The sequence below is a fragment of the Lucilia cuprina genome, chromosome 6, assembly GCF_022045245.1.
Source record: "Lucilia cuprina isolate Lc7/37 chromosome 6, ASM2204524v1, whole genome shotgun sequence".
In the NCBI taxonomy this organism is placed as follows: domain Eukaryota; kingdom Metazoa; phylum Arthropoda; class Insecta; order Diptera; family Calliphoridae; genus Lucilia; species Lucilia cuprina.
Window position 1 is genome coordinate 31,043,716 of NC_060954.1, and position 26,867 is coordinate 31,070,582.

Consider the following 26,867-nt stretch of genomic DNA (forward strand, 5'->3'; position numbering starts at 1 on the left):
GTGGTGAAATTCACGTCTGTAGTGCAGCTTTTTCTCTTAATGTACGAATGTGGCATTTACGAACACGCAATTTTTCCTATTAAGTGCATACCTTAAACAACGAAAATAAAATGTGTACTTACTCTGTTTAACGAACTTATAAAAAAATATTATAATTTGAATGAAATTAAATTTAACAAAAATAATAAAAAAAATTAATCAATTGCAATAAGATTCGGAATTGTGTTTTATGTATTATTTAAAAAAAATGAAATTTATTTTTATAAAATACATTTAAAAAATATTTTATGTACCTATTTTTAATTATATTCTTACCAAAAACACATACTTTAGTAAGTATTGCATATTACGATATTTTCTATTTTACGAACAGGCCTGACAATATACATATAGGTTCGTTAAATCAGAAAACCACCGCATGTACAAACATATGTATGTAAATTTGCAAATGATTTTATATATATGTATATATTTTATTTTTTGTATTTTAGTTAAATATGTAATTTGTATTTTTAATATATTTTATTTGGCATTGAGTGTTTGCTGTGGTTGTTGTTTTTATTAGTAATTTTTTACGCACAGGTAAATTGTGTGAAACGTGACATTGTACAAGCTTTTAATTCCAACACTGGTGTATCTTCTTTAAACATTTTTCTTTACCGTTATGTATTACAATCATGGATGGCAAAACTGAGATAATTATATTTTTTTGTTTTATAGCATAAAAATCGTGAATAATTACTAAATTATGTCTGTTCGCTTAACAATTTCATCCATTTTTAATTCAGTTCTGCTGCTTAAGGATCGTTATGCTTATCTTTTTTCTGCGCTTCCGATTGTAGCATTACCTGTTCTATACTGTTTGATAAAGCATTCGATTTTTGCATTGAGTTTTTCTATAAAAAGATATAACTTAATTTAGTATTTTTCGAAAGAGGATTATTGTTACCGTAGCATTAGATTAGCTTTATACTGCGCCATATAAATATTAAATAACGTTCACTGTCGTTTTGCCGTTTGAAAAAAAATTTGGGAAGAAATGAAAAATAAAGATAGGGGTGTATTTACTTTTGAGAACTCTCCAAATTTATATGATTCTTTCAAAACATTCCTTAAATATAATGTTACTTATTTAAGAAAATCTGTAAGGAGTCTAAATCCATATAGATTGAAATGTTGCTGTAGCGATTACCGTCTGTCCTTGTTTCAGCAGATGGCAATTTCTTTTATATTCAAAATCCACGTCTTGGATCATTATGACAGATATGAATTCAGCAAAATCGGTATATGTATGTATGTGTAATATATTTTTTCTATATATTTGGAACGTGTGTCCGAGTTATTTCTAGGTGTTTACTAGGGTTTTCAATTATTCGGGACATTGTTTTATTTTATTTATGAAAAACTTGCTATACCCAGTGTGCTTTGCTACCCTAAAATCAATGTAAATAAAAAACCTACTTAATAGTACAATATATTTTTCCACATATACAATTTGTTACATATAAAAGATGCTACGCAAATTTTTGTAACTTCGCCAATTTTCCCGAACATTAATTAAGATTTTAAAGTAATCTATGAAAAATTTTATAATCTAATAGTTTACCAGATGTACGAAATTTTGTATTTAATTTATATGGAAGGTGCCATTAAAAGTCCGACCGTTATTCTCTAAATGTTAACATGAATGTCAAAGTTCTTCATGTAAAATTTGATTATTATAGCTCTTGTAGTTTTCAGATATACAAACTTTTCTATTTAATTCTTATGGGGGCTCCAATCCCCCAAATGAAAGTCCGCTTTTTTTCTCCAAAATGTTCAGATAAATATTAAAGTTCTTCGTGCAAAATTTTAAGAATCTAGTTTTATGATTTTATTCATAGCTCTAATAGTTTCTCAACTATACGAATCTTTCTATTTAATTTATATGGGGATTCCAAGTCCCCTTATTCGTGCAAAATTTCTATTAGTTTCCCATATAAACAAATGTTGTAATTAATTCGTATGGGAGGTAACGCTACCCTCATTGGTAGTCCGTCAATTTATTACCCAAAATGTTAACATGGATGTTAAAGTCCTTCGTGTAAAATTTTAAGATTCTAGTTGTAATAATTTCCAAGATAAACGAATTTGTGAATTTAATTTATATAGGAGACGCCATGCCCTAAATAATCATATTGACTCTAAACTGGCTCCTACAAAATTTGAGGACTCTAACTGTTATATTATATCAGATAAACTGAGTAGCCTATAACCTTTCCATATATACAGGTATAAATTGTGTTAATTTCAAGAAAATCGTTTTAGCCGTTTAGTAGTCTATAAACTTCAAATACACAAAACACATTAAATTTTATATATAGATTATGATTTTTCGCTCCTGGAATTCAATTCTATGTAAATTTGAATATTAAGCTTTTTCTCAAAAATTAGAAATTATTTTTTAAGAAACATAACAATGTCCATCAAAACTAGTTCTAGAACTAAAGGCAATATCAATTTTTCCATATATTTTCAGAAATATTGTTATAAAAATCATAAAATTTTGTTTTTTATTTTAGAAAAATAATTGAGGAGGAAAAGATAATAAAAATATTGAGTTTTGTAGAAATCCTAACAAAAACGGACAAAAAGAATTTTAAACCGTCCCAAATTGTTCTCTTGGTTGTAAAACTATATCATACAAAAAATTATGCTGATAGGATAACGTTAACAGGTGACACAAAGGCTATGAAGTTTCCAAGTGCATTTACAATGAAGATTTTTTCAGTTTTTGCTCAAATTTGGCCATTTAGTAATAAATTTTGAAATTTATTGTAAAGGAATCGTAATGTGCACAGGGTAAGCAAGATTTTCTCACCGTTTTATTCACTTATCTATTGTCCATTTCCCCAGTTTTAAAAATCAAAATTTTAAGTTTTTGTATTTTTTTGTATTGGAGAAATTTATTTTAGTTTATTCTTCTTATACACAAAACTAAAAACAACCCTGAGCACTTGCCGACGAGTAAAAAGTTGAATGTAGCTGAACTTTTCGCAGCAGATGTGTTACAAACAACAGTGTGTAACTCAGTGTTTACTTTTACTAATATATTAGTCAGCATTTGCCGCAAAATACATATTTTTATCACTCGTCATACTAAAAATATTTAAACTTTTTCAGATTTAAATAACATTGCTACTTAATATTGCCGTTCTGTTTTTATGTTTAACTAGAAAAATTGCGACGTTACACTGCAATTTCTAGCAGCACGAATGAACAGTATTAATCTCTTGTTTGTTGTACAAGAAAAAATATATATTTTTGTGCTATAGCAGCGCACACTCAAATCTGTTAAACTAATATGGCTAGTATTGATGATATTTTTATTTGCGCTTAGTTTTTCCTAGCAGCAATTAAATTTTGTTTTGCAACTGCTACCTGCAAATTTATTTATTGTTTTTTTTTTTTTTTAATATTGATGTTACAATTTGAAAATATTTGAATATGATAGATATGCATACATGTTATTGGGGTAAAAATATAATAATTCTAAGTCGAAAGGGAAAAACTCTTCAGCGAGCCGGCGATAATATATAGAATTGCCGCCTTAATATTCGCAATATTTGCATAAGCATGCTATATAAGGATAATTATTTTTCGCAACATAAAAAATTGTTTGTAAAATATACATAGTGCTACCTCCCATACTATTAGAGTCAGAATCTTCTAATTTTGACGAAAAACATTAACATCATTATGAACATTGGGAAAAAATGGGCAGACTTTTATTAGGGGAACCTCCATTTGAATTAAATAAATATGTACATGTTATTGAAAATATGGCTACCCCATAAAACACAACTCAAATTAAAAGCGTGTTTATTATTTTGTTCTAATAAATAAACATTTTTGAGCAATGTAGTTGTAAGATTATATGGTTATACTTCTAACAATTTTATAACCTAATGATAGTTTTAAATATTTTTTTGTAGAAATTAATAAATTTATAATCACCTTGTATAAAACAGGGTGAACACACATAATTAAAATATTTTTTGTTGAATTCTAATGAGCTTACTTTACAAATTATTCAAATCACACTGCTAAAATGTGGAAGATTATTATATATTTTTTTTTTGAAGAAATGTAGTTAATAATATTTTGTAATACATTAAGGAAAAAAACAAACAAATATCAATGTAGTATTTTTCTGTATTATATCATACAGAAATTATGAGAATATTTAAACTATATTTTAATAATTAATATGTCAATCAGTACAGGATATTATAGGTCGAATATGTCAATCAGTACAGGATATTATAGGTCGAATATCATCGATATATGGATGATAATAAATATACATATTAATATCGACATACATACATACTTAAATGCGTACAAATGTGAAGTGTAATACTGAATTTAAGCTCATGAAATGTCATAAAACTGTCAGTGTATTTACATACATACCTACAAATTGCTGCATCAATATTGCCAAAAAATAATAAATAAAACTACAACTGGCAGTAGCAAAACCAAAATAAAGTTACATTGCTGCTAGGAAAAACTAAACGCAAACAAAAATAACATCAATACTCTGCATATTAGAGTGTGCGCTGCTAAAGCACAAAAATATATGTGTGTTGACCTGCAATTATGTCTGCCTGCTACTAGAAATTGCAAACACGAGTTGCAATTTTTATATTAATACGAATATATATGACTGCAATTTTTAGTAGCAAAGTGATACAAAAATGATAAAGTTTCATATTTATTTTATAGTCATATAGAAGAGAGGTGGTGCTAGTGCTGCATATTTAAACGCTGGTGTAACTTGTTAAATGAAAATACATTAGCTGTGTTCGCGTACTTTACAGTAAAAAATATTCAGTAACTTTATTATAGAGAAATTTTTAATTTACTCTCAATCAAAAAAATATCTAAAAAAGCACTCGAAAGCCAATTTTTATATGTTATCTAGCTATGATTTTATACAGCTGACTAGTAATGCCAATTCTTAAGTAAATAGAAATCACAGATAATTTATTAAAATTAATTTAATTAAAATTAATTTAATTAAAATTAAGTAAAAATTAAAAAAATGTTGACTTAAATTAAAATTAAGTAAAAATTAAAAAAATATATAACTTTAACTATGTAAAATACATTTAAAAGCAAGATTTCTAATATTAATGTTTTATTACTGTAAAATTATATGTTAAGATATTTTTTTTGTTTTTAATATTTTAAAACGCTACAGCATCAATGAAAATCGGTAATTGTATACTATTTATGAAATTTTAAAATATTAACTGATACCATATTGATCATATTAACGATTTTACTTATGTTTTGCTATTAATATTTGCAGAGCTGTGAGCTGTCAAATATTTTATTTGTTGTATCTTTTGCATTTAAAAATTTGGCGCCAAATTACTCAGTGTGAAATTTTATTGCTTAAACACCCACAACAAGTCATAATGCTGGACGACCTACAAAAGAGTTCGCAGAACGATCCCACCCAAATAAACACAGTTCTGAAACCTGTGAATGAAACCCCTTTTGAGGAGCATGTAGTGGATATCCTCGTTTGTATACACAAAGCGGGTATCAATGGTACATTCTGACAAAGAATTTGATGCTAAGATTAAAAAACTATGGCTTCAGAGGTTAGTAAACCTATTGCATATACGCCCGATGAAGCTTTGGGTCTATACGTGGACGGCTTCTCAAAAACTTCCTACAAACATATAGAAACTACTTTGTTGTTATTGATAGGTCTGCAGAAGTGACTTTCCAGATCTTGGTTGACCATAGTGTAAGGAGAATAGTTGAATTGCAAAAGGAGTGTTTTATGAATATCAATGAAGATCCAGTTACAGCTGGATGTTATGGCAGTAGTGGACATTCCACTTATCGGCACGAGTTTTTGACGCTGAATCTCTTCGAATAGATGAAAACATATTGGCTGTATGCATTGTGCCATTGAAAATAAAAAGTGGGATGTTATTCTTTAGGAGAATTCACGACCTTCTTCAAAATGAATTAAATTAATGTTCGAAAAAGAAACCTCTGAATTAGTTAGTAGGGAAGTTGAAGCAGTTAAAAAGCAAATTTTGGAAATAAAGCCCACACAATTTACCTTTATTCAAATGTATCAAAAATTTTACATGACCTTGATAAATGGAAAAGTGTTTAGTGTTATAGCAAAAATGTGGCATTTGCGGAGCCTCACCTTCAATGATGAACGACTTAAATGCTGTTAAAATCGTCAACACTCAATGCTTGTCAACACTCAATGGATAAGATGCTTTGAAAGCATTGTTACCGATTGCATATAAAAAATGGCAAATTCGTAGTTGTGACAAAGACTTAGTTCAACAAACTAAAATAGACATACAAGAAAAATTAAGAAATAGAATGACCCTAGACCTGGGTCATGAAATAGTATTTCAGAAATACTAATAATTTTCGTAATGATCGGTATAAAAATGATCATAGATACTATACGTTTCGAACAAAATGTTTAAATATTTACAATTTACTTAAAATATCAGAATCGATTGGAAATCCTATGTTTTAAAATCAATGATGGTCATGGAATTACTCTGATGCATCCAGTCATTTGAGGACTACTCTTTACACTCGTGTGCGGAATAGTCTCAGCTCTTGTATTTTTACATATTGCTCATTTACAACAAGACTTGTATTAAACAAAAAAGAACATTTTAAGAAAAACAGCTTTGAATGTTTCATAACATTTTATTAAATTAAAACAAATTTAGAAATAAATTTTTAATATTATCAAATGTTTACTACCAAAAACGCTCTCATCGTTAAATTAGGACAAATTTATATGAAACATTTTAGAAATTCTTATATATTTTTAGTATTCTGCTCAAAAAAGCCGAATTCGATTTATGGCATTCTTGTAGTAAATGAGCGATATGCATGTATGTAAGTATATTTTCATTATTTAATTTCATGTGAACTGAAGAAATATAAAAGGACCGAGAAAAATAAAAAAATATTCATTATAATTTTTAAATGTAACCACATTAATTATAATTTGTTTTCAGCAAATTAAATCACAGCCAATTTGCATATTGTCTCATTTAAAAAGACGTTTTATTCATTCTTCACTTAGTAATTCTCATTTTCTTTTTACTTTTGTTTGAAAATTTCAATAAAAATGAAACTAGTTATTAAGGGAAATTTTTTATTATACCAATAACGGAATGCTGAATATGAAACCGTTATATTTACCAAGAGTTATGTATTTTATAAACGTTCATAGTTAGTGCAGTTATTGATGTTCATACTTTTTTTATAAATGCAAATTAAACTGTAAGATTTAAATTCCAATCAATTGTACTTAGTGACCATCATTTTTAATAATAAAACATTTATGTAAGTATTTTTTGCTTTAATTCCGGGGGGTAAGGGTATATATGGGCCTATCCTTAAATAAGATTAAAAATTGTCTAACTTGCAATAATTTCCTCCTCCATATTCTATAAACTGTTTAATACATTTAAAAACAAATAGTTTTGAAATAAACTTATAGTAAACAGGTTTAAGGTTTCATATAACAGGCCACACATGATTATACTTTCTTACTTGATTTCTATAGAAGTGTTTCCCATATTAAATTAATTAAATTTCCGTCCAAATAAAGTTCTAATTATATATATTAAGTATTCAGAGGGTGTAAGCACTGATTAGTTGTTCTCAAAACAAATGTAAAACTTTTCATTTTTTATTTAACCCTCAGTAAATCCAACGACCCTTAACATGATAATGAAGACTGAATAACGAACAAAAAAATTTACAAACAGAATAAAATCGAAACCACTCTTTACAAACAAACTATCGATGAAAATACGATGAAATAATATTTATTAAGTCTATTAATATAAAAATTAACACTACCGATGCCAAACATTAACTTTCAATAACTATTGGAAATCTACACAAACAATTACACATATTAATTCTGACCATGGTTATTACTAGACACATGCACACACATTCATTTTAAATGACTGGCATTAAACTGGAAATGACAATATTTTGAAAACAATTGAAATACCGTACGTGCAACACCAATGTCCCCAAAGACAATGAATTTTACTACGTGCTTATTATTGTTATTTAGACTTTTTTATTAACTTTATATGTCTTCGCATCTGATACATATAATATTCGTACATGTGAGCAATTTCATGTCAAGTGACTCAACTCAAAAAATTGAGTTGGATGAATTTTTCACCAAAGTTACTACTGTTCGATAGTATGTCAGACCACAGCTCTATAGGTCAAGGGCGATATATTGGTCACACAGTTCATCCAGTATACAATAGTAAGCCTGGTGCAAGTTTTATGCAAAACGATTATTGGAGTTTGGTCACTTGATACGAAATTGCTCATGTTTATATAATATTAAGATGCATCAAATAACTATTAAACATTAAAGATGCGTTTAAAAACCTCAACGATTGATTAGGTGTCTAGTAGGTATCACTTATAAACTCATGTCCAATTTTGAAGATTATAATAACCGATAAATTTTAAGGGGCACTGCCCCATTTTGTTCATGACCACAAAAAACATGGGGTATATTGATTTTGTCATTGCATATGTAACACATTGACCAACAAAAGTAAATATATTCTGGCAACATATTTAATTCTAATGCGATCTGGCCATGTCTATCTGTTGAAAACACGATAATAAACTGCAAAGAGCAAAATCAAACCAATTTTTCTAAAAACAGTTTTAACAGTTATATCTGCTTTAAATGTCAGTACAGCGTTGAAATTCGACACAGACATGATTTATACGAATGGAAATTTTTAAAAAATTTTATGAGGATCTACCTCCCCTTTAGAAAATGGCTTTAACGCACATTGCTGTCTTAAAACTATATAAATACAGCAAATGAAACTCGTCATAAAAAATTTTAAAAGGAACAAAAATCTTTTTTATGCCCACTACTGGCATAAAAATACGAGTACATCGATAAAATTCGTCTCAGACATCTTTCATATAAATCAAAATCTCTATTAAATTCGACATAAACCAGTTTTACGGAAACAAAAATTCATCTTATTTTATAAGAATCGGTCCATACATGGTCCCATCCCACATATAAGGCACATGCAAAAATATTCTAGCGTCTAACCTGGCTTAAAAACACTACTCCCCATTAAAGGCACCTTTCAGAAAATGTCTAAAAATGCGAGTATAGCGTTGAAATTCGACCAAAATATATGTTAATAAATCTAAATTTCTAAATTTGTCTTCTAAATTTCACAGGAAACCAGTTAATTCGGAAAAGCTCGGTTTTTAATTGATAATTGTCATCTCCTAGATGTTCATATTAATATCATGTAAATTAATTGCCGTTGGCAATTTACGTACGTTATTTTCAAGTACTCGAGCTATATAATATCTTGGATCCTGAAGGAACCACAACTAACTGACACTGTCCTGCAGGCAACTGGCTAAGCGTAGTACCAGATTATGTGGTGTTCTGATTAGACCTCACGTATATTCATACCAAGGACTAACCGAGAGTCATACATCAAATAAACTTGCCCCAGGGGTGGTGTTAATAAAAGCATCGATTCATAAATATCGAAGTTTATTTAATTTATATGGTAGGTTTCGTGTTATGATTTGGGCGAAATGACACGCCTACATATGAAATAAATAATAACACTGGTATGCAGTGAGAATTTTGAAATTTTCTCTTTTATTTTTATATATTTGGATAATAATTGTGAAGCAGATAAGATATTTCTTCAATGCTACTAATGAGGATTGGTAGTAAAAATATAATTTATATTTGATAGAATTTTAAAAGTTATTTTAAATTAAAATTTGTTTTCAAAATAAAATTCAAGTTTCGAAAATTCAAAATTAATATTTAATAACGCATCGTTTGTATTTTTTGGGTAGCAGAAAGCTACAAAGAGATCTTCTCTCTGCATATAAAGTTTTTAAATGCAATTTGTCACTAAAAATTTAAATTTTGGACTTGCACTTTTTCCTGAAAATCTTGGCGCAGTATCAGACGAATATAACAAAAGGTTCCACCAAAACATTACAAATAGGAAAAATATATGAAGGAAAATAATCAGACGTAATATTTTTGGACTTTTGTTGATCTAATTGCCGTGAAACATCAATGAATATACAAAAATAGAACAGTAATAAGTAAGAACAGTAATAAGTCGAAATTCCTATAGTCAATTTTACTTGTTACAATTGTTATTATTTTAGCGTTTAAAGTAGACGTTATAGAAATTTTTCGTTACCACAAGTGGATTCAGGACCACTAAATCTACTCTACTCTGCAAAAAAAATTGAAAAGAAAGCAAAAAAACTTCTTTGCAGAGCAGTGTAATCGCATATCGCAGGAACTACAACAGCTACAACAACAATTTAAAGAATTTGTATGTAACATTAACGTATTTGTAATAACTGATAGATTCCAAACATTTGATATAGGCTTCGTTCATAGCAAAACTGAGGATAAAGTACCAAACTTTATTTACCACGAATAATTGGGACCTGTTAGTTACAAAGTTACATAAAGGCAAATTTTATAATTAAATTCCGATATAATTCACTTTTCATAAACCATATCCATACATACTATGTATGTATTGGTACATATATTATCTTCGATACAAATAGTACTCACAGATCTTTTATGTATTTTTATTTTATAAATAGAATTTTAGTGTGAATAAAAATAAACACGATATTTGTTAAATGAGGTGATTTTTTTATTGATTCAAATGATGTTCGGAAATTTACAACTTTTTTAAATTGTCAATTGGAACGCAGGCGTGAATTTTCGTTGAATTATAACGATTCCAAGAATATGAAAATTGATACAAAAATATGTACAATGTACATACATAAATATATTAATATTTTATAAAAATTTTTCTTCGTCCGAGCATTTAAGTGAGTTCAGAGTATGTGTTGATTGATGTGTATGTTTGTATGATTGTGTGTCTCTTAAGTAAATGAACATGTGCAAATGAATTTGTTTACACAAAAAAGAATTCTAATATTTATTTAATTTTTGCTGTTTTGGCTAAAGTTGTATACAATTTTTGATCTTTAGAGATTCCGTTTACTTTTATTTCGTTTTCATTGTTTATAGTTAACTTTAATGAAATTCCATTTTTATACATATAAGGCCAGCCCACGAACAAAATTTACCGATTCTAAAGTTAAGATTACTTATAAAGCGAACATTTGATTTTCGTAATCTGGTTGTCGTTTTATTCTAACTTTATAAATTTTAAAATGTGATTTTTGAAATCGCACATATGTTTCATTTTTTTAATTACATTCTAATTAAAAATATCTGCCATAAAAAACGAAATAGAATTAAATGAATTTACCAAAAATTTCTTCAAAAAACCCTTATTATAAAATTCAACACAAATAATTTCTGCAAACATAAAAATTATTCTACATTTACTCTAAATATCGCCGACCAGATAGTACAAAAACACACAAATAACTTTTACATGTACAATAGTAATAATACTGACCATTGTGATGATAAATCGATTCGTTTGAATACCCTACTGATTACATTGAATGACTGATTGGGATGGACATAGTAGTCCTTGATGCATATATGGTAACAAAAAATTCTATTATGCCAACTCTTTACGCAAAACCATTCATAGGACATACATTTTTTATACTCACCATCAAACAGAAAGAGCCTTTAGGTAAGGTTTGTTTGGTATTGAAAATGGGCAATATCGATTTTGCATAGCCCCATACAGCCTCATATAAAAAAATTTCTAACGCCCATTATTCGCTTAAAAATATGAGTTTAGCGCTGAAATACAGGAGTAAGTTTTTTACAACCCAAATTCTTATAATAATATCAATAATATCTTATGTTTTCCATTTTTACTGCATATGGTTTGATGGTGGGTATATAAGATTCGGCTTAGTCGAATTTAATACTCTTACTTTTTTAATTATTCATTAAGAAAAATTATGGTAAAAATGGTTAATGAATGATAAAATTCAATATTAAGAGTTTTAGTTATTTTCGTATAAATAAGTTTTTGGTATTCCACACAAGATCCCAACAATGGGTTTCTTGTCACAAGAATTTTAAAAATTTCGTTGAAATATTGGTGAAGAGTATTTTGCAAAATAATATATATTAATGAGAATGTAATGAAAAATCGATTTTTATAATAAAAAAATCAATTAAAAAATTCTAGAAATCATTTAAAATTAAAAGAGTTGGTAAAATGTGATAAGAAAGTTCTTAAAAAAGGATATTGCTGGAAAATTTTAAAAGTTATTGCAAATTTTCCAGTCCAAATTTCAAGAGATCTCATGGGGATTTATTGACTTGACTGACGAACAAACAAAGAAACAAACTTACGAACAGACTTACAAGAAGATTTACAATATATGTATATTAGGATTAGGATACGTATGTATGTATATCATTTAATGTTGTATGTTACACACTTATACATAAATAAGTATGTAGATGTGTGCATTTGGGTTATAACAATAATTATGCTCTATTACTACGTGGTAAAATGGAAAAATGGAAAATATTTTTTCTCGATTAAATATACATTTCAGAAGCTCTGCGAAGATGTCGAATAAATATTTACCCTAACATAGTAGGAAAAAATTTAAACTTTTATCAAATTGATGTTACCTGCTTTTGCAATAAATTAATATGTATTACATATTATGTAACATATTTTACAAATTAAGATGTCTTCGCGTTCCGTAAAAAGCGGAAGTTTTTACACTTGGTCCACTTTATATCTTAACATATATTCAGAAAAATTCATAACGCCGATGTCGGTTGTACGGCGTTACTCAGCCTCTAACCATCCTTATAAAATGAAAGAATTACTACAACTGATGCTGTAGAAATTTCAGGTTCCCAACCTCGTACAAAAATTGTCACCAACTTGTATGATACAAACCGGTGACAAAGCCTGTGACAGTTGTTCACATAAAGCACTTCGGCATCTTGTAGTAACTGCAGGTGCCACAATTCTAACAACCTCTTTAACACTTGGGGACTATTTAAATCTAAAAAATTATAAGTTGAACAATTTTCTGCCCATAAACTACTGTTTTATGTTGATTATAAAATGTAATTATTTATTTAGTATTTTACTAAAAAAAATAAATAATTAAATTTGATAAACAAACCTTTTTAAAAAAGAAAATTAAAATTAATAATTTAAAAAAACGAAATTAAAGTTAGTATCCAAAAGAAGAACAAGTGCGAATATGCTTTTGATACTGAATTAAAATAATAATTCCATCTCTGATGTGTGTGTATTAAGAACATATTTATATAGAATAAATAAGATGTTAAGAAACATAAAGTTAATACTTGAAAAAATTTAACGGCACAGGAAGTGTGATGGAAAAAAAGCTAAAGAAAAAAGTTTCAAAATTGACAAACAATCCCCATTTTACCTGGGAGAGAAAAAAATAAATGTATTCAAAATTATATTGTAATCCTATTAAATTCAAATTGCTTTTTTGGATTATTTAGTGTAAATTGAAAAAGTATTTGGAAGGGAATAGTGTGTTGATATACATATTGATGTAGGTAAGTATGAATTAAATCAGATTGTGTGAAGGAAAGCAATTGATTTGCTTGGATAGAAGTATAACACGTTCTGCAAAATGGGATATTGTAAATCCCTGTCCACATATTTATATACATACATGCAAAAGTTTTGTTAGTATTTATTTTATAACAAACAATTTGGTAAAATATGATTAATTTAGTATATTTTATAAATGCGTTAATACAAAAAAATTGATATCTTATAAATACATTGATAGTCGATTTAGTAGTGAGCGACTTTCTCCGCATTGATTGAAATGAGGTCTCCAATTCACTCAGATAAACATTGAAGCAGCATAACTATCTAAAACATTTTGTTAAAACGATTCATGTGCGAATACATGTTTTTGAAACAAATTGAAATATTTTGTCTAAAGTATACTGAGGTACATTAGAGTATCCTGAGGAACAGCCATTTAAAAAATGTCATATAGGAATATATTGCAATCGATGCGTATTTATGTACGTAACGCTAGAAAAATATACATTTTTTGATAAGGTCTCAGACCATACCTGCGAAAAAATTTAAAAATTTTGTTAGAGTATTTTTGGTTTGGGAGGAATACTATTTTCGCATTTTATAAAAATAGGTGTCGAAAATTTGATAATTTTTAGCTGAAAATGGTTTGGAATTTAGTTCAATTCAGAACAATGGAAAAGTTTTGCGGACCGGGAATAGTCTAACAAAAATTTTAATTTCGAAAAGATTGCAGAAAATTTGTTTAACATATCCCTGGTAGGGAACTGAGACTCATTTAAAGTAGATTAATACTCATCGTTTAAGAGGTATTCTTAGAAAAAAGTAGTCCACGATACATCCTAATCTACATACATATGTATATTTATGTGTATAATTCGATATAGTATCAATTGCTCGAATATTGGTGCGATATTTGGTGCACGTGTTAAAAATTATCGTTATCGATATTGTTTTAGAGCTTTCAACAACGGGAGATCGCTTCCATTAACTTAAGTTCTAAATCATTATTGTGCCTCATTAATTTTATCTGTATTGCATTAAATACCACTTACTACAAATGTATGTATTTTGTCCTATTCACTCATAGCAGTTATGACCATAATAAATCGATATTTTCTTTTTAACAACAAATAAAATTTTATTGCCAATAATAAATTATTGCTAACTTTAATGAAAAATCAACATGCACATTTCAAGAGATTCTTATATCAAATCGAAAACAAATAGCAGAGTTTGTATTGGCGCAACAATAAAAAATTTACTTTTAGATTCATAATGGTGTATTACATGTCACAAATTTTTAAAACCTCACACAAAATAAAATTTAAATATATTTGATTTTGTTCTATTCATGAATACAATACATGTATTAATAATATTATTAAGAGAAAATTAAAAAACAAAAATTAAAATAAGTAAGAATGTTATATTCGCCTTTTCCGAATCTTATACATATGTATAGCCACCATCAAATCATGTGCAATATATTTAAACTAAGTTTCGAAAAGTGTTCCTATACTATATGAATAGATCTTTTTGTTAGTTATTAACACAATTTACTATTTCTTTTAATTTAAATAGCGTATATAAATAATTAGTATGAATGTCATCACGATAGTAGTTATCATAATACGTTTTTTCAATAATTATAATTATTATTTATAAAAGGGGTTCTATAGGAGGTATGTATAAGTTTAATACTTTGGCAAATATTTTGATTTCAATAAAACGTGTTATGTTTAATTGCTTTGCTATTCATATTTTCTAAATATAGTTTTTGGGGTTTGAAATTGTTTTTAAAGTTTTAGTTCCCATAAAACATTGATCATTTTAGGCTAATTGTGAACAATTACTCCCTGGGAGTTTTTTCCCTTTTGCATGCTTAGGTATAGGAGAGAAAACGAACTCCCAAGGAATTTATTATTCTTTATAAAATTAGGCAGAGAGATTGAAAATTGAATGTACAGCCATTTTGAAGGAAGTTATGAGTGTTAAAGTAATTTTTTAGGGTCAATTATTGACCGATCCTCTAAAAATTTTACAAAAACTTTTCAAATTCTATAAAACTTGTTTACATCGAGTTTCATTTCAATTTTCTACTAGCACCTTATATGGAGGCTAGGTGAAATCGTAGACTGATATTGCCCTATCAATAACACACAAACTAAATCAACTAAAATATGTATGCAAAACATGCAAACGGACGGACATGGCTAGATCGTATTCGTATCTAGACTTTTATGGGTCTTAGATAATTTTTCTTTATTCACCATATCTTTTATCGGTGAATAAAGAGCAATGTTCTCTTTGATTTTTCTTATTTAAAACAAGTAATATTTATTCAAAACTTCATCGCCTCTGATGCAGGAACATTTTTAACAATTAACACCATATTACCATACTTAAAGAAATCTTCAATTTAATAAAAAAAAACTTTTTTAACGTATTATAATTATTTTATGTAATATTATGTTGTAGTGGGATAGATAAAATAATGGGTCGATTTTAATCATTTTCAATGGGCTTCCTTGGTCCCAGAAAAGCGTGTACTAAATTTCATAAACTTATATTAAAAATTGAGACCTGTACCTTGCGCACAAGGTTAACATAGACAGCCAGTAAGCAAGCCTGACGCACGGACTCAGAAAATCATTCTGAATAATTATTTGGTATCTGTTAAATATAACATAAAATATTTCCTACAGTTCTTAACTTTCATAACAAATTCTATTTTATGCGTTACTCATGTCCTTCGAGGATCACGTTCTATTCCGCTAATTTGTAGTACATGCGTTATTTTCCGGCAAAAATTTATTTAACTTCACTTAAAAATTAATAATTTATAGAATACTTGGATAATATCAGGCCTAAAATTTGACATCATTCTTGGGGATTTTTACTTTTATTCGTTGCTTTATATCATTCAAAATGTTCTCCTTTTGATGATCGAGAAATAATACAATACCCCTGAAAACTCAGCCTAATTCGTCAGTTTTCATCCGTTGTCTTTTATGGTTTTAAATGTAGACTTTGTTTCTGCATAAATACATTTTTCATGAAAATAAAGCTAAAATTATCCTGAGAAGTCATATATAAATACTTTAGTAAAAAAATCGGAGGATTAAGGTTAAGAAAATATGCTCAAAGTGCAGATATGAGCCGCTTGGAAGCGGGCGGGATTGTCATGTTTGCAGTAAATTAACTTTGTAAAGAAAAAGCCTATATCCAACAAATCAGCGGAATAAAATGAAATGTGTCGTGATCCTCGAAGGACATGTGCTACGCATTTGTTAAAAGCTAAGAACTATAGGAAATATCTGATATTATACTTCACATATACCAAATGTGATAACCTCATGCCACTATGCTCATGGACATTATAACATATTTAAAAGTGGAATTATGATACATTTTAAAGTATCGCAATATTCATAATAATAAACAATAAGTGAAACCCCGTTTTTCCCATTTTTGCAACTATGACAACAACGAATGACAGCAACCTCCTCCTGTATCTTGAAACATAAAATATTTTAAGGAAATTTTGATAAAAATCAGTTTTTCAAACAAGACTTTTAAATTACATCAATTAATAGGAATACAATATACAAGAATAAAATTACCCAAATTGTTTAAAATATTTTGTAATTTTTACAAATTGTGCAACCTTAAATGCTGAATATCAAACACATTCTTTAAAGTGTTTTTCATGTTCCTCCGATAATGACACTGAAACTTTTTTCAATTATCACTTTATAATTAAGTTGGGTTAACGTTCAGATACAGTTAATTAAAATGTCTTGTTTGTTTTTTTATCTTTACATACTTCGTTCTCCTTAAGAACTATAATAAATACTGCATATAGTACAAATGTCTTTAATAAAACTTCCATAATATTAAATAATTTAAATTGATTTAAATCATCTTATAGGATGTTTGTTCCACATTCGAACAGAACAACTGAAAAATGACATTTTTGCAGCAACATGTTTTGTGGACCTCAAAGAGATGTGTTCTTGATAAAAGATGTGTGTTTTTCGTAAAAAAAGGTTATGCGGAGCAATTTTCCTAATTTCAGAAGAAATACACCCCAATTGCGAGGTGCTCCAGTGAATCAATAGAGTTATCACTGATAACAACCTTTAACCTTTGCTCTACCCATTAAGATGCAGGGTATCTCTAGTTGTTCCGTTCCATTTTTGGTCGGATATACATAGTGATGTAAAAAAGTTAAAAGCTTTTAACACTTTTTTTTAAAAAACCATTAATGAAAATAAGAAAAAGGGTGGGAAAAGAAGGGATGTAAGAAAATATACTATAAACCAAGAAATACTCTGAATCATTTCTTAAAATCTAATTGAAATCACAAAGATTACAATTCTCTAATATAGCTTTAATATAGGTCAGCATAGGCGATGTGACACATATGTTGTATGTATATTCATACATACATATGTATGTATGTTTATAATTCGTATAGATTTTATAATTTCTATCTTGTCTTATGGACGTTGAACTGGTTCCACAAATGTTTATACGTTAATATACTTATTATAATTATTTTCAAATTTTGTACATATTCATTACCTTTGTTTTTATTTTGTTTATTTTATTTATTAATGAAATTGTTGAAATTTGTGCTAAAATTAGGAATATTTTATGCTTATTATATAGATATTAAAAACACTTTTAGACAAATTAGAAAATATTTTTATTTTTTATTACAAAATTCAAGAAAATGATAACGAACGATAAAAAGATTTACAGATTTTTTCTTATAGAATGAATTAATTTGTTCTAAAACATTCCAATTTATTTTTTTGCACAAAACAATTAAAGAATCTTTAATAACATTAATACACATTTTGTTGGATTTATTGATGTTTTTTATTTATTTCTTTTTTTTTTTTGCTGTGTTTATTTCAGAATGTATTTACGCACACATACACTACAAATGTACGTATATATACATACATACCTACGTATTTACGTATATGTGAATGTATGTATCTATGTATGTTCGTAAGTATAGTCGTAGTATCTCAATCAAGTATACTATATTCTACTTGTTGTTTTATTTTTCTTTTCTTTACTTTATTGTATGTTTTTGTTGTTCTTCAGTTTATTAGTATGTTTGTTGTTGTTATTTTTTATATGTACATTTTTGAAATCTTCTCTTTCTCTATTTGATTAAATTAATAAAAATTATACTTTTTTCGTCTTCTTTAAATCGTATTGTGTATCGTATGAACGACAGCGCTCTTAGAAGCAGCAACTGCAACAACAATATCAGCAGTAGCTGCAACAACAACATTTTATATTGAGAGAACAACAACATTTTTTTTTTATAAAAAAAATTAATTTTATTATTATTCTTGATATTTTTATATATTTAAATTAGTAAGTATAACAACAATGAGTGAGTAAGAAAGTAGAGTTGTGTAGTACGATAATATTTTTTTTTGTTTGTTTGTAGGTACATTCGTGCATTTGTTACATAGTTGTACAATGAACAGAAGAATAAGATACACAACAAAAGCAAACAAACAAATATTGCATATACCTATACAGAGTGTTAAAGAACTTTGTGGACACTGATGCTTGATATATAATACTGGACCACTTTTGACCCTCATTGACTATAGCCTTTAGAAAATTACCTAACGACCTTTTATGTATGTAGGTCTAATTAAGATAAACATTTTTTCGAAAATCTGTCTATGTACATATATTATATATCATAATAAAATATGTACATATATGTTCTGTTAATAAGTACGTTACAATACTGATAGAAATAGTTAAATCGGTTCAGTAAAAACATGATAAGACAAGTTAAAATGATATGCTTACATGCATGTAAGAATAGACAAAAAGGCGGTTAAATAATGAGGTCCAATCTTTGGGTAAACGATGGTTGGCCTTTAATTGCTGACTCAAAAACCCTCTCTCGATTGATACTTTGAATGTAAAATCGCAAATTATTTTTTCTGCTTACTGGTACAATTATACAAAACATAGTTTTCTTTATGTACAACTTATATCGTGTGAGACTGTATGTATTTACGTTGTTCATAAGGTATGTGTTATATGCTTACAATAATGTTCGAAAGTAAAATAACTTTTCTTTACAAAATAATGAAAAAAACTATTTTTAATATGTTATTATCAACGTTGACAACCGTTTTTGCTAAGTTGTCGTTACTGCTAACATACCTTTTCAGTCTAATCACCGCTAAAATAACGAAATAAGTTAAAATACCGATAATTCTGAAATATCGTTACGGTTATTCTATAAAAAATATAGATTAGACTACAAAGTGTACTGTGTCAAGAATATAGACTAGAATATAGGCTAGAAAAATTGACTAGACTTGAAAATAATATGAATATATTCTAATCATTAGTGTGGCCAAGTTTATCGGCTAGAGTATATCCCGTAAGTATTTATTTATTATTGTGAGTGCCGATAATTAAATATTAATTAAATTTTTCATAAATAAAACCGTTGTACAACAAGTTTCTATAAAAGAAAATAAGTCACAAAAGTACATGGGTCAAAATGGAAAAACACACCGAGTCAGAGCCAAAATATGACGGACATATGTAAGTTCATAATTGGTCATAAAAATAACCTTTCAGAAAATTTTTTTAAAGCTCATATCTCAGATAAAAATAAAATTTGACATAAGCAAGTTTTATGGTAGCAAGATTCATTCTACCACATTTTATGAGAATAGGTTCATAATAATTATACTTAAAAAAATACTTTTACGTTCATTACTGACATAAATACATGTACAGCGACGAAATTTAACATAAGTTTTTCTTCAACTTTTTTCGTCCTACCAAATTTCATGAAGATTGCCAGTTTAGAAAAAAAGACGATAATCGAGTTTTATATCAACCAAAATCTGTCTACTAAGCTCTATTTGTTTTTTTCCGATTCCTACTCCGATATTAAACTTTTAGTCAGTTCTTGGAATTTGTCTGACCATTCTTAAAATGTCTTTTGGACTAACCATCAAAGTTTTCATCATATTGATGCATTTTTATAGTACTTCAAACCATATTAGTAGTAATATTTTAGTAGTAATACCAACAAATGTTAGACATAAAAGAAAACGGTTATGTATGTATATACATATCGACGCCTCTAAACTAAAACGTTCAAATAGTACTTAAAACGTTTTCAATGTTCTTGCATTCTTTATTTCTACGTTATCTAATTTATATACTGCGCAATCCTCTGATCTGTACAGAAGATCTTGATATATGTACATAAAATGTATACCTTTTACATTACATTAAATCGTTTTTATTTTAAATTAAAATGACATAAAATATATAAGAATTAAAATTTTGTCCTCTTTATGAGAAGTGGGTTATTTTGCATAAATCTATTTAAATAAAACTAAGATTTTAACTTCTACTTAATAAGAAAAAGTAGCTTAATTTTTGGATAATACTGTATGTGTAAATGTTTGCTCGTCATATATAGTAAATTCATATGTATTTGTGTGTATGTGTGTTTTTTTTTTTTTTTTTAATTTTTGTGATAATACTAACTTTTTGTGCGTTAAATCGTTTGAGGTGGGCAAATATTTTGGTGGGTAAATTAATTTTAAGTAATTTTGTTGTAGTATTTTTTATTAAACACTTTATTAAATTTTCTTTTTTTTTAACAATTTTCTTGTTATTTTTTTCGTTTGGTTTTGTAACGTTAATCGAAACTTTCTTTACAAATTTTGTTGTTGTATTTTTTATTCTCTTTATTCAACACTGTATATTTATTTATTAACCTTAAGTTTTGGAATCAACAGATTCTCAAGTGCCAGCTGTTTGTAGTACAATCGTTTTTGTCGTTCCGAATCAAACCGCAGTGCACACTAAAGATACAGACAACAAACAAACGCACAAATATTTACACCGCCGCCGCGAGCGTAATAATCTTAGAATACCTTAAGCATTCACACACTCAAACTCGCAAACCCAGTAAGAGACCGACGGACGACCCGTGCTCAATAATTGTATTGTGAGCAGTCAAGTAAAAGCAATCGACTACCGACCCCGATGTTGACAATGACGATATATACAAACGTACAACGACCACTACCAGTCAGCATCGAACGCTGTATATGTTGGATCGAACTTAGCAAAGCACGGACGGCACGGCACAGTGAATAAACTTGGAAAAATTTAACCAACGAATAATAATAAGCACACACTCACAAGAACGCTCAGAAACAAACCAACAAATATGTATACAAAAATACTCGCAGCAGCAGAAGTATTTATTTATATACAGAAATTATTTATACAAAGTATGTAGTTGTTACAGTAGACCGACAAGCAGCAAATATCTGCATACATACATATTTATCAGATATGATTTTAGATATACATACAAGTATGTATTTAATGTGACAAAACTTAATAATATTTAATAACAATTATTTCGATACGGTACCGACAGGTTTGCCAAAAGAGCTTTTCTCTATTTGGCAATCCAACTATCATCCATATATTCAGTTATCTATCCGCTCGCACAAAATGTATCTCGTCTATTTGTTTACGTGTGTATGAACAAACCAATCAATCCGAGTACATGATGGTTTATTTAATGTCTGTCTGTATGTTGTTAAAAAAATATAAATATTTTTATTTTCTTTATTTTTCTCTTTTTTGATTTTTTTATTATTTATTTTATGTTATTCTTTCTTTTCACTGCGCCGTGCGTGTATCTTTTAATTCTGTCAGAACGCAACTGAAATACAAAAATGTTGAAGATTTTCGCACAAGTGTTTGTTGCTCGAGACGGATGGCAGCTGGCTTGTTGGCTATCTGGATGTTTAAATAACACAAGTAAGAATGCAAACAAAACAGAATCCAATTGCGGTTGGTGGTTGATTCTTATAGAAAGAATCCAATATGAACATTGTTTCATGTTGCAAATCTGTTGCTGCCACTTGTTCAACATTTTGTATCTGATAAATATAAATTTTTATCCTTGTAATTAGATGTTGCTCAAACGTTAACAACTCGTTTAAACAATAGCCGTAAATTTCTAAAAACTCTAAGAGGTTTCCACCTTTTTTATTTTGCGGACACCTTGAGGAACATCAGAACGTATTTTTATGGGAAATTAAGTTTTAGTTTTTCATAAAATAAATACTAGGTAAATTTATCTAAAAGATGTTGAGTTTTCCCTAATTAATTTGTCACTTAAAAAACATTAGGTAGGCATGTTATATATCAATGGAAAGGATTTTTCAAAACTGTATATAATTAATCGCGGAATACTTTTAAAAAAATAAAAAATGTTTTTTATTCAGTTATTGCGAAGATACAAATTTTTCAAATTGCAATAAAAATTTTATTTATGAATATTTTTTAATAAAATTTTACAGTTAGGTAGATTTTTTTACTCAAAATCCAAAATTAAATAAAAATTTTCTTATTAGAAATCCCGGAATTCCCAAAAAAGGTTTAAAAATCCCAAAAAAGGGATTTTCTTATTAGAAATCCCGGAATTCCCAAAAAAGTTTTAAAAATCCCAAAAATGCGATGTTTTGGTTTTTTTGCCTTTTATATCCATACCAGGGGCGGGGTTATTGAAACCCGTTACAAAATGATTAAGAACATATTGGTTCATATAAAACAGGTCACTATAATTTGATATCGACTATGCGATTTGAGAATTTTTGCTCAAAATTTAATTTTCCATAAAAATAGGTTTTTTTGGATGGACCTGGTCCACTCGGTATCAAAAATTTTTAGGTTTTGTTTCATTTATCGTATTTTATGTAAAGTCAGCTTTCCAAAAAGTATAAATTCTATATACATCTTCTTAGAAACTTTTTAGATAACTTAAAAAGAAAATGATACTTTTTTCCCAAAAATGGCAAAAAATCGACTTTTTTTAATTTTTTAAATTAAAATGCCTATAACTTTGGACTCAGTCATGATTTTTACATAATTCTTTCACTGCTTGATATATTAAGCAAATAAAAAAAATGGCGAAAATCGGTAATTTTTCTGACCCGCTATTATCAAAAAACTAAAGTAAAGACGGTAAAAATTTTAATTTTCAAATGCGAATATCTCCTAAACTATAACATACATATAATTTACTGCTACGACGACTTTTTTATAGTGCTCGATGAGGAGATTCTATGTACGAAATATTTTTTCGGAACTCAAATGTAGAAATAAGATCGTTTTAAAAATTTAACATAGCCGAGGTGTCCTAATTTGAGGAAAAATATCAATATAATTCTGAAGATTCACACATTTTTGACAAGTATTATTACCTTTATAGGCATTAATTGCCTTAATGTCTTGGCGATGCTGATAAGCCGCATCTGAAATATAACCCCTTTCGACGTTTTACGCGAGGTGTTCATTATGTTTGATGCTTTGAGAAAAATATTGACTGTGTTTTTTCTGAGGTATATCCAGAACACATATTAGAAAATGTACTAACAAGATAAAATACAGAAAAGGCAGTCGTTTCGGCCATATCAATAAAATAGTGTTAACGAAACCAGATTATGTTTAGTGCATTTAGCGCCAATCTTTAGGCGAAGAATTAGGGATTTAATTAAAATTAATCCTAGAAAGCTGTTTTTGAGTACTCAATTAGTTAATTTTGTTTGCTAGTTTAAGCGCCCATTGGAGGTGGTTTAAACTTGAGTATATTATAAATTATAGGGTTTTCACAATATGTTTTTTTGCTTTGAATTTTAGTTTTCAATAATTTTCATATTAAATTTACAATTGTCTTCTTCATCTTTTATAAGACATGTATTGTTTTGATAACAAGCAGTGACGTTAACTGTTGTTTTGTATGGCAACACTGCGAAGTTTAACCTTGTATTCATAAACATCAAAGGGTATTAACATCAGCATTTGATTGCCAACTCAAAAACCCGCTTTTAGAGTCTAAATTTTTGACCATCCTTCATATTTATTTTTTATCGTTAAATTTTGTAGAAGTTTTTTTTTAATTTGGCAACACTCAACACATTAGAACAGGTACAAAGATGTTGTAAATAAGTCTTAAAAAATCTTCTCTTGTTTTTCCTTTTCAACTCTTTTATACAAAAGTAGCTCTCTTAACATCAAGTACTCTCGTTTTCATTTATTAATACAAACATCGATACATTAATATATACATACATACATACATACCTACATTTGTATATAAATGTCTGTTTGTTTAAACAAAATAGAACACCCATCCGAAATATTTATTTAGACTTGATAACATTAGAACATCATTTAGACAAAATATTTGTTTCTTCTTCACTTATTTTTAGATTATTTTGCTACTTATATTTTTGTTTTTTGATTTTATTTCTCAATTTGTACGCCTTTTTATTCGTATAATTATTTGATTCGACAAAACGAAATGTGATGCAAACAAAAAAATAATTGGTAATTACATTAAATTGTATGCAAATTTAATCGGCAAAATAACAAATTTTGTCATTGTGAAAATGATTTTAATAAATTTCTGTCACAATTTTTGTACATCAATTTCAAGTCATTACTTATTTAATAAAACATTTAGGACGGGTTTTTGAGTTGGCAATCCAATGCCAATTAAAATCGGATTAGTTTTTGAGTACAAGATTAAACTTCGCAGTGTTGCCATACAAAACAACAGAAGCGTCACTGTTTCTTATCAAAACAATGCATGTTTTATAAAAAAGAAGAAGAAAATTGTAAATATAATATGAATATTAATGAAGACCTAAATTTAGAACAAAAAAGTATATTGTAAAGTCCTATAATTTATACTTATCGATCAACCAATAATTTCTATGTTTATTTTATTAAAAATTGTATTAATGTTTTTTGCATCAGCTGTTTATACTTTTGCATTTCTTGCTTAAGTTTAAATCACCTCTATTAGGCATTTAAACAAAATTAACTATTTTAAGTACTCACAAACAACATTCGAGGATTAATTTTAATTTAATCCCTGATCCTTCACCTAAAGATTGGCCTTAATGTTACCCTAGACCAATTTACTGGTTTATTCCCATAGAATATATGTACATACATATGTAAGCCTATTGGACTGAAACCTACAAATAGTACTTTTAACTCATAGTATTCTGTGTATTGAAATTTTGAAAATTGCAATCCCGGGATTTTTCGGGATTACAGAAATTATTTTATATATTTAAACCTTTAAATCGTGTGTGTAAAGTTTTTTTTAATTTAGCAGACTGAAGATGTATTTAAGTTAAAACAATTCAATTATTTACAATTTTTAAATAAAAATTTTCAGAATATCATAATTTTTAAAATTTTTTAACTACATACTTCCTAAATAAAAATAAATATCATGTTCCAAAATTTGGTTTTCTTATGTCAATTTTGGTCCAAACTTTAAGCTCAAATAGAATGAGTCTTTTAACTCGTGTTTTCATGTTACAGGCAAAGAATATGTATGTAACAAGAAAAGAATGAATCATTTTATATTTGTTTTGAAAAATCAAAAATAAAATAGGAATATTAACATATAATAAAATTTTTGAAGCAAATCCCGAATTTCCGTGAAAATCCTTGTAAAAAATACTTTATGCGTTTTTGGTGGTTTGTACCTATCCATACAAACATTGTGCGCAAGGGCACAATTTTTAAGATATTTTGCTACAATTTGGACCAAATGATTGAAATCGGTACAACCGAGCTTTCTATGCCATAATTACATCACATACACTCACATCTCCCCAAAAATCGGCTCAATGATTGAAATCGGTACAACCGAACTTTCTATGCCATAATTACGTCTCATACACTCACATCTCCCCAAAAATCGGCTCAAGTAAGTTGTATATACGTATAAATTACGCTGCCAATTTTTGTAATGATCAGCCCATGTTTGGCCCTAACTTCCATATAAAGCCTCTTTCAGAAAATGAGTTTTTCATCCATTTGTAGCTTATATATATTCATGGTGTAGGGTATCATATGGTCGGTCATTCCCGACTATACTTTTCTACTTGTTTTAAATTGTTTCGTTAAGTTTTCGCACGGATTTCGTTCAAAGATTACATTTATAAACACGTATTAACAGATATTTAGTGATTTTTTTTGTTATTTAAATTCCATGAAAAATCGTAAAATTTATAGCTAAAAACAAATTTAAAATTTTACGACTTGTTATATGCAATTATTTCAAATTTTATTAACTCAAAAACGAAAACAATTTATTTT

The 26,867-nt window shown here is 27.9% G+C and overlaps 1 protein-coding gene across 1 annotated transcript in view; it reads right to left on the reverse strand.

Moving 5' to 3' along the window:
- LOC111676465 (high affinity cAMP-specific and IBMX-insensitive 3',5'-cyclic phosphodiesterase 8-like) overlaps window positions 1–22,411 on the reverse strand; it is a 42,255-nt gene extending 19,844 nt beyond the window's left edge. The window contains exons 1-2 of the mRNA XM_046954075.1: window positions 21,204–22,411; window positions 18,222–18,274 (exon numbers count right to left, since the gene is read on the reverse strand). The gene's annotated coding sequence lies outside the window, so the exon portion shown is untranslated. The remainder of the gene's footprint in view (window positions 1–18,221; window positions 18,275–21,203) is intronic.
- Between the last annotated feature and the right edge of the window lie 4,456 nt (window positions 22,412–26,867).